Here is an 8,758-nt window from a genome sequence, read left to right on the forward strand (position 1 = left end):
TTGAACTGCTGACCTCCTGATCCACTCACCTCAGCCTCCCAAAGTTCTGGGATTACAGGTGTGAGCCGCCATGCCTGGCCAAATGTTTTTTTTTTTTTAAATGAATTGTTTCTCTTAGTCTGCTTTGTTAAATTTGGAATTCATCTGGGTGCAGTGGCTCACACCTGTAATCCCAGTACTTTGGGAGGCCAAGGCAGGCAGATATCTAGGTCAGGAGTTCGAGGCTAGCCTGACCAACATGGAGAAACCCCGTCTCTACTGAAAATACAAAATTAGACGAGCGTGGTGGTGCATGTCTGTAATCCCAGCTATTCGGAAGGCCAAGGCAGGAGAATCACTTGAACCCAGGAGGCAGAGGTTGCGGTGAGCCGAGGTTGCACCATTGCACTCTAGCCTGGGCAAAAAGAGCAAAACTCCGTCTCAAAATAAATAAATAAATAAAATGTTCAGTACTCACCAAGATGCCCCTGTTGTCTCTACTTTATCTTGATGCATCACTGAATTGATGTTAGATTTCAAATTCATCATTGCCCTTATACTATTCTATGCTGAAGCCACCTTTATATAATGATGAAAGAAATTAGCAATTTGTTATTATCCTCTCTGTTGGTATACATCAAATGCTCACCTAAAAAGAGCAACAACCAGTGGAAAACACATGATGTTTTTATTTGGATGACTACTTGTAACCTACTAGCAAACTATAAAATTGTATGATATGCAGAATTTTAACTGAATTGCTTTAAGTGGACATTTAAACATGATAAACCATATTGATGGTATTTACGTTAATATACTTAAAATGAACATTTTTCTTCATCATGAGTAATATAACCTACTCCTCAATGAAAACCTAGCATTAAATTTGCTAATGAATTCAATAACATTTCCATAATATTTTTAGTTACATGCTTAAGGTTCTCTTAGTGTTTCTCCCACTTTTTAATAGCTTATGCCTTTTTCGCCTTTGGTTTTTTTTTTGGTTCATTTTAAAACAAAAATCTCACAACATGTGACACCTGGAAACACTGTAACCTAGTGGTAAGACCATAGGCCCTGGGGACACAGGCTGGCCATGTCTCCTGTCCTGTCTGAGCTTTAGTATCCTCTTTTGTGGTCATGAGAACTGAAGATCTGTCCCGAAGATTTCATAAGATAGTAAAGTGCTTCACATAATACCAGACATATACATACACAGTAAATGCTTCCTCCTTATATTTTTATTGATTAATTGATTGAGACAGAATCTTGCTCTTTTGTCCAGGCTGGAATGCAGTGGCGTGATCGTGGTTTCTGCAACCTCCACCTCCTGGGTTCAGGCAATTCTCCTGCCTCAGCCTCGCGAGTAGCTGGGATTAGAGGTGCCTGCCACCATGCCCAGCTAATTATTGTATTTTTAGTACAGATGGGGTTTTACCATGTTGGCCAGGCTGGTCTCGAACTCCCAACCTAATGATCTGCCTGCCTCGGCCTCCCAAACTGCTGGGATTACAGGTGTGAGCCACTGTGCCCAGCCTGTCTTTTCTCTTCACACCCACAGTTCATGATGAAATATTAAATATGTATTAGTGGATATTACTTTGCTGAATATTGCCTAGTGAATATTAAGTATTCTCACCTTTCAGACATGAACTTATGAATTCAACAGGTGAAGATTTACAACTTGATAAATCAGCTTTGTGAGGTACATCTTCAGTCTTAAGTCAGATTAGAAGATTATGTGACGTAATTAACACTTAACATTGATTTAATGGTAGCTTCCACATGAAATAGTATGCCTCAAAGTATTAATTATGTCCTAGGACAGGAGAATTCATGTTGTCAAAATTCTCATACTCTCTAGAACAATGAACTCATTTTCTTTTTATTAGTAGATATTGCATTTATGGGTAGACAAAACTGAAAGAACAATATTTGTTCTACTTTTGAGATGCAAGATTCATCTGGCATAATGCATTGAACAGGTTATTATTGAAGTCTACACCAGTCAACTGAATAAGCATTCATCAAATGTCCATGATATGCAGGACATAAGATTTCTTTTAGAGTATGGAACCATGCATATTATCTTTTAATTAGATGATTTAGTTAGATATGTTTTTAAAGAAATAGAAATATAATTGATTTTCTTGTTTTGGCTCTGGAGTGGAGTGGGGATGAAACAGAATGGATTCACACTGTTTAGATTTACTAAAATCGAAGGATTGCAGCAAGATCATATCTGTAGTCTCCCCGTAGCAAATGTCACCTGCTAGCTGTTTTTTTTTGTTGTTGGTTTTTCTTTTTTTTTTTTTTTTTTGGTAAGTTGAAGTTTTGTTCTGTCGCCCACGCTGGAGTGCAGTGGTATGATCTCAGCTCATGGCAAGCTCACCTCCTGGGTTCAAGCAATTCTCCCTGCCTCGGCCTCCTAAGTAGCTGGGATTACAGGCATGAGCCACCACGCCCGGCCTGGGCCTGCTTCTTTCTCTTTTTCTTTTTGTTTCATTAGCAGCTTAAAATTGGTGCCTTATTCAGACACAAGCAAAAGGACATTAGCCCAGCTTTGGAAATAGATGTGAGCCCATATATGATTTTCCTAGTTTCTCCTCCCCCTTTGCTTTTTGCTCTCTTGTTAGTATTTTAATTGTTTTCACTCTCTGAATCTTTTTTCCCCCATTTCTTTGGCAGACATTTTTACTTGTCTTGGAAGAGTAGGTGAAGAGCTGTTTTTAGGACTCTTTGAAAGGGTACAGTATGGGTGACAGTCTTGGCTAATGGTAACATCCAGGGAGCTGGGGTCAGCATGAGCTGGAATCAGTTCAAATTAGCAAAGCACTGGCACTCGGTGGCAGGAATACAAGTGACTGCAAAGTGTTAAGCACATCTGGAAAGGGATACTGACATCATCCTCAGAATCTGTGGGGAGTTCACATAGCCAGTTAAGACCCATTCCTCTTTGACCCTATAAAGATTCTTTAAAGAATAATACCCTTAGTGGTTTTCTAGCCAGCTTGCCTGCTCATTTATCTTTGAGGACGACATGCCTTGTGGAGCTCCACAGGCCCCAGAGGGGTATGGATTCTGCATTTGAAAGTGCTGAAGCTGAGAGACTGGGTCTTGGTGGACCACAAGAGGTCTGTTTCTCCTCTACTTATTGTTCCTTTTTTTCCCAGCAGCTGGCATTGCTGTTTAAATGGGTTGTTCTTTGCTGTTTTAAGTTGTTTCATAGTGGTGTGTCAGGATTTGGGTTTTCTGAATACTTTCCAAGCTGGTGACTTGAGTGGTGGTTAGGGAGGAGCTGTTTTAGGGCTGTTCTGGAGCTATAGAGGTCAGGTGTCTAGATACTCCCAGCTTGTCTGTTGAGGAAAATGCTGTTCTCATTGTGCTGTCTTTGGTGGTGCTGTGTGTGGCTCTTTAGATGTGGTTGGAGGTGAGCTGGGGGAGTTAATGAGATCTTTTTTAGGTGCTTTTGATAAAGTAGCCTGCACTACAGGATTCATTGTGACTTTTTCCCTTAACCTGTGCATTTCTGTCTGCTAGCTTTTGCTGTCTTTCTCATGCCTTTGATTTTCCCAGCTCCTCTTGGTTGAATTAAGTGCTCTGCTATGGTTTAAATGTGTCCCCCAAAGTTTATGTGCTGGAAACTCAATCCTCAATGCAACAGTTGGGGTGTGGGGCCTAATAAAATAGCCTTTATGAATGAGTTAATGTTGTTATTGTGGTAATAGATTAGGAATCACAGAGTGGGCACATTATAAAACAGAATTCAGCCCCTTTTACCCTCTTGCTTTCTTGCACTCTCTTTTCCTTCTGCCTTCTGTAGTGGGATGATGCAGCAAGAAGACCCTTACCAGATGCAGGCCCCTCAACCTTGGACTTTCTAACATCCAGAACTGTTAAGAAATAAAATTTATTCCTTTCCTTTCCTTTCCTTTTCTTCCTCCTTTCCCTTCTCCTCCCTTTTCTTCCCTTCCCCTCCCTCCCTCTCTCTCTCCCTCCCTCCTTCCCTCCCTTCCTCCTTCCCTCTTTCCCTCTTTCCCTTCCTTCCTTTCCTTCTTTCTCTTCCTTCCTTTCCTTCCCTCCTTCCCTCCTTCCTTCCTTTTTTCCTTTTTATAAATTATGCAGTCTGTGGTATTCTTTTATAGAAGCATGAAATGGACAAAGACAGACTCCATTTTCAAGAGCAAGCACTTTTGTAGTTTCTGAGCGAATTATGACGGCAAAGGAAGTTCTATAGATAGCCTCAGATCCACTACCTAGGAAGCATGCTACCAAGGAGACCTAGGATCTAGGATTTGATCAAGTGCTGGGCAACATGATACCACTGCAATTTAGCACCTCCGTATATACCTCCAGTTGGCTCAGCCCATCAGGGCTAAAACTACCCCTCATATCCTAGTGTCTCTTGTAGGCAGAAGCCTTGCCTAAACCCTAAGCTGCTTGGCTCACATTCTATCATGTGCTTTTTTTGTAGGGGGTTCAAATACACACAAAAGAAATATGTTGAACCTCCATGCACCCAACCCGCAGATTAAGCAGTTACCTCCATTTTTCCAGATTTGTTTCATCTGCTTCAATCTCCCTAAAAATTTATGTTTGTACAGGAAAAACTGAATAAATGGCTAATTCTCCACCCTACCTCTCATCTTAAGTCACTTTTCAGAGTAGTGAGTTAGTGACCTAGTAACCTTCCCTCTAATGACCAGTAGTTTTTTTTCTGAATACCATTATGAACTCATAGATTATTGTTTGCATTTGATGTATTTCAGGCCATTGCAGTCTTTATTGTTTTGGATGCTTACATTGTCTCATCTAGGTTAATAATTATCTCTTCAAGTTGACTTTCATGTCTTTTTGATGTGATCCTGTTGGACTTTGATGGCTTCCTTGCTTTCTGGCAAAAAAGATGTTCCAGGATCAATATACTGCACCATACATGGAGTCAGCCGTTTCTCTAGGGAACCTTGATTCCTTTTAGTAGAGAACACAGTTTGAGGTCTTGGACTGAATGACTTTTGTGAACCTCCTCTCCTGACACTACAGCCTGCATCCCTGCATATAGCCCGTTTGGAGCTCTTGCTGGGCACCAGCAGGTCTCCTAAAACTGCTATATAGTTCTGCCTCACTCTTACAAAGATTCATCTCTTGAGAGTTTTGTGCTCTACCCCCAGATGTGGTCTTTCTGGTTCTGAAGCTTTTGCTTCAGTCACCCTGAATTTTGCCAGCCCTATGCATGCTATAACTTGGATTGCCAACTTGCCCTCACTGAAGCCAGTTTCTCTGGTTAGAATAGTTGCCCCAACCCATGCCTAATACTCTAGTAAACAAGGTTCTACCTGGGCTTAGGTTAACTTTTGCTCCTTTGGGCCCTGTGTTCTACCAGCATTCCATTTATCTGAAACTCTCCCTCACCTTAAGAACTTATCTGTTCTTTAATGATTTACTGCTGCTTCCTGGGTTCGAAAGAACCCAGTTCAGGAGTTTCTGTTTTAGTTTGAGATCTTATAGGCCTGTCTCATCAGGTTGGTGTCAGCCCAGCTAGGATTAGGCAGAATTGGGTGGGGGCTGTAGTGCATTTTTGGCACAGCATGTACCTATCTGACTAATTCTCCGTCTTTTCTTTCTTGTTGCAATTCATGGGTCTTAGCATCTTCTGAATGGTATTTAGTAGGTCATCCTGTTGATTTCCTGCTAGGGAGTAGCATACTCTGGCTCTGTACCATTGGCCAAGGGACTTAAGGATAGATGAAGGGCTGCAGTTTTGTTAAATGGAACAACATGAAGAGATGGCATTGTAAAAAAAAAAAAAAAAAAGGCTTGGCAGCAGGGCCCATTTGAATGGTTGGTCCTTGGCTCCTGTGTTGATATAGGCAGATCCTTGATGGGAATTTGGAATGTTCCCAAATATGGTATTGGTACATCAAGTCATCCTCAAGGTTGTCTGTGTAACAGTCTTGAATGATGTTTTGTCAGTCTTTGGAGATTCTCTGTATAGGGTTTAATCATTTAGTTATTTCAGTTGAGCCTGTTTAGTTTCTTTGCAAGGAGATAAGAAATGTGAAAGAGATGCAGACATTAGGGAAAAAAGTCAGGAGCCTTCTTTCCCCACCCTCTACTTGGGTTCTGGAACTGGACTCATAGGTGAGTAGTGAAGAGCTGGGCCCAAGCACATTAATCCTAGATCTAGCTCTGCTTTGCACTCGCTCCAGTTCTTGTATCAAATTCACTTCAAGCCACCCAGAGTAGTACGTAGAAGAGTCATTCAGGACCGTGCTTATACTTCATTATATCAAATGGGAGATCCAGTAATTTATAGCCTATTATTTCTGGAGCCTGGAGATGGCTCTGCATAAGATTTGCTGAAGCAAATTTTATTACATTAGAAGAGAACCTAGCTGGCTGCATCCTACACTGGAAGCTTTTAGATGCCAATAAGGAGGTCATGTAAAGGTCACAGAATGACTCTGGAATCCATTCCCCGCCAAGAAAGAATAGTGACAATTCTATGTTGTCCTCTTTTCATTTCCCTTTGATTTTGAGTAATAAATTCTCTCCTCACTTCCCAGCTGAACGGTTTGGGAGTCTGTATTCCCTAGAAAGACTTTGGTCACATACCCATCAGATTAAATTAGGTGAAAACCCTTTGGCCTTCATGAATGTTGAAGGATTTCAAAGGGCTAATGGAAATTCTTCTAGAAGTAACTGCAACCTCCGCCTTCCAGGTTCAAGTGATTTTCCTGCCTCAGCCTCCCGAGTAGCTGGGATTACAGGCGTCCACCACCATGCTCAACTAATTTTTGTATTTTTAGTAGAGATGGGGTTTCACCATGTCGGCCAGGCTGGTCTAGAACTTTTGACCTCAGGTGATCCACCTGCCTCAGCCTCCCAAAGTGTTGGGATTACGGGTGCGATCCACCGTGCCCAGTTAAACTTCAGTTTTTCATGTTCCATGCATAGGTCAGGGTCTTAGGGAGTGATTCATTCTAGCAGAACTCCCTGGATCTTAAGGCAGGTGTTCCATTTATTAATTGACAAAGGAGGCATATTTCTCCCCTGGTAACCCAAAGATTTAGGTCGTTTTCCCAGAGACTCCATTTCCACTGTGAGGGTTCTTGGAAAACTAAGCAGAGGATGAGGAAAAGTCTGTGAACAAGCTTGCTGGTTTCTCCCTGTCCTACAAAAGAGCATACGTCTTCTGTAACCCAGAAGGCCCCTTTGATTAGTCAAGGCTGGACAGACTGAGATTAGGGGTGTGTGTGTGTGTGTGTGTGTGTTTGTGTGTCTGTCTTGAGACAGGGTCTCACTGTGTCACCCAGGCTGGAGTGCAGTGGTGAGATCAGAGCTCACTGCAGCTTCCACTTCCTGGGCTCAAGCGATCCTCCTATTTCAGCCTCCAGAGTAGCTGGGACTATACGAATGTTTTACCGCACCCAGTTCATTTTCTAATTTTTTGTAGAGATGAGGTTTCACTGTGTTGCTCAGGCTGGTCTTGAACTCCTGGCCTCACGGGATCCTCCTGCCTTAGTCTCCCAGTGGGCTGGGATTATAGGTATGAGCCACCTCACCTGACCTGCAACGATTTTTCAACAATGTAATTTCTCTTTTGCAGAGCCACCTAAGCTGAAGATTCCCTTGAGAACAAGTACTGTCCTGTGGTTTCATGACCTTTCTTCCATTTGTCGTTCTTGTGAAGTGGAATTTAAATGACATCTTATCAAGATGGATAAACCCTAGTTTCCCAGTGCTGGAATATAGAAAATGATGAACAAGTAAATCCCACTCAGCACCCATAGTCCAGGCATGGGGACCTCAACACACCTGAGCCCCAGACATCACCTTTCATTGTGAGTAGCTCTGAGATGACACTTCTGCTGTTCCCAATTCCAGCATTAATTGAGTTAGATAGTTATTTTATGAAGAATTTTCATATGCCACAATCCTGACCATATCTTCAAGTGAACAGAAAACTTCTATTAAAAAGTCAACCTTCTGTCTCACTCTGTTGCCCAGACTGGAGTGCGGTGGTGCAATTATGGCTCACTGCAGCCTCAACCTCCTGGGCTCAAGCAATCCTCCTGCCTCAGCCTCACAAGTAGCTGGGACTACAGGTGCTTGTCACCACACCTCACTAATTTTCCCATTTGTGTTATATGTGGATTCCACAGGACTGACTTCGAAAACTTGAGTATGCGTGGATTTTGGTATACACAGAAATGGGAGAGCTGGAACTAATCCCCCCATATACCAAGGGACTAATTGTATCTGTTTTTACAATTATACTGTAGGAGACATTATGTTCCATGACAATGGTAATTTTTAATGACAATTTTTAATTGAGTGAAATTACCATAAAAATAATAATAGCAGCTAATATTTACTGAGCTGTTACTAGGTGCCTATAAATAGCATAGATTTTTAAATTCTCCATAATTCTTCCTTATTTCACTTAACCACTCTATCTTAAATTACTCATGCTTGCCTCAGTAGCACACATACTTAAGTTGGAACAGTAGAGAGATTGGCATGGCCTCTGTGAAAGAATGACATGCAAATTTGTGAAGCATTCCATGTTTTTTAAAAAAAGAAAAAAATTACTCCCAGATTTTCACTGTGTTTGTGCATATGACCTTTTGTTTAGGTTGAATTACATCCAAAGATGAAATTTCCAGAAGTGAGATTACTGTGAGTCACAGGGCATGAGCATTCTCATTACCCTTGATGTAAATTGCAAAGCTTTCAGGCATGGTGGCTGTCAGCCTGTAATTCCAGCACTTTGGGA

The 8,758-nt window shown here is 41.7% G+C and overlaps 1 non-coding gene across 1 annotated transcript; it reads left to right on the forward strand.

Annotated features, from left to right (window-relative positions):
- The first annotated feature begins 8,450 nt into the window (after window positions 1-8,450).
- LOC129035920 (U6 spliceosomal RNA) lies at window positions 8,451-8,554 on the forward strand. Its single transcript, XR_008502409.1, has one exon. It is a non-coding gene; the product is annotated as a U6 spliceosomal RNA (small nuclear RNA).
- The last annotated feature ends 204 nt before the right edge of the window (window positions 8,555-8,758 follow it).

This window comes from Pongo pygmaeus, chromosome 3 (genome assembly GCF_028885625.2).
Source record: "Pongo pygmaeus isolate AG05252 chromosome 3, NHGRI_mPonPyg2-v2.0_pri, whole genome shotgun sequence".
Classification (NCBI taxonomy): Eukaryota; Metazoa; Chordata; class Mammalia; order Primates; family Hominidae; genus Pongo; species Pongo pygmaeus.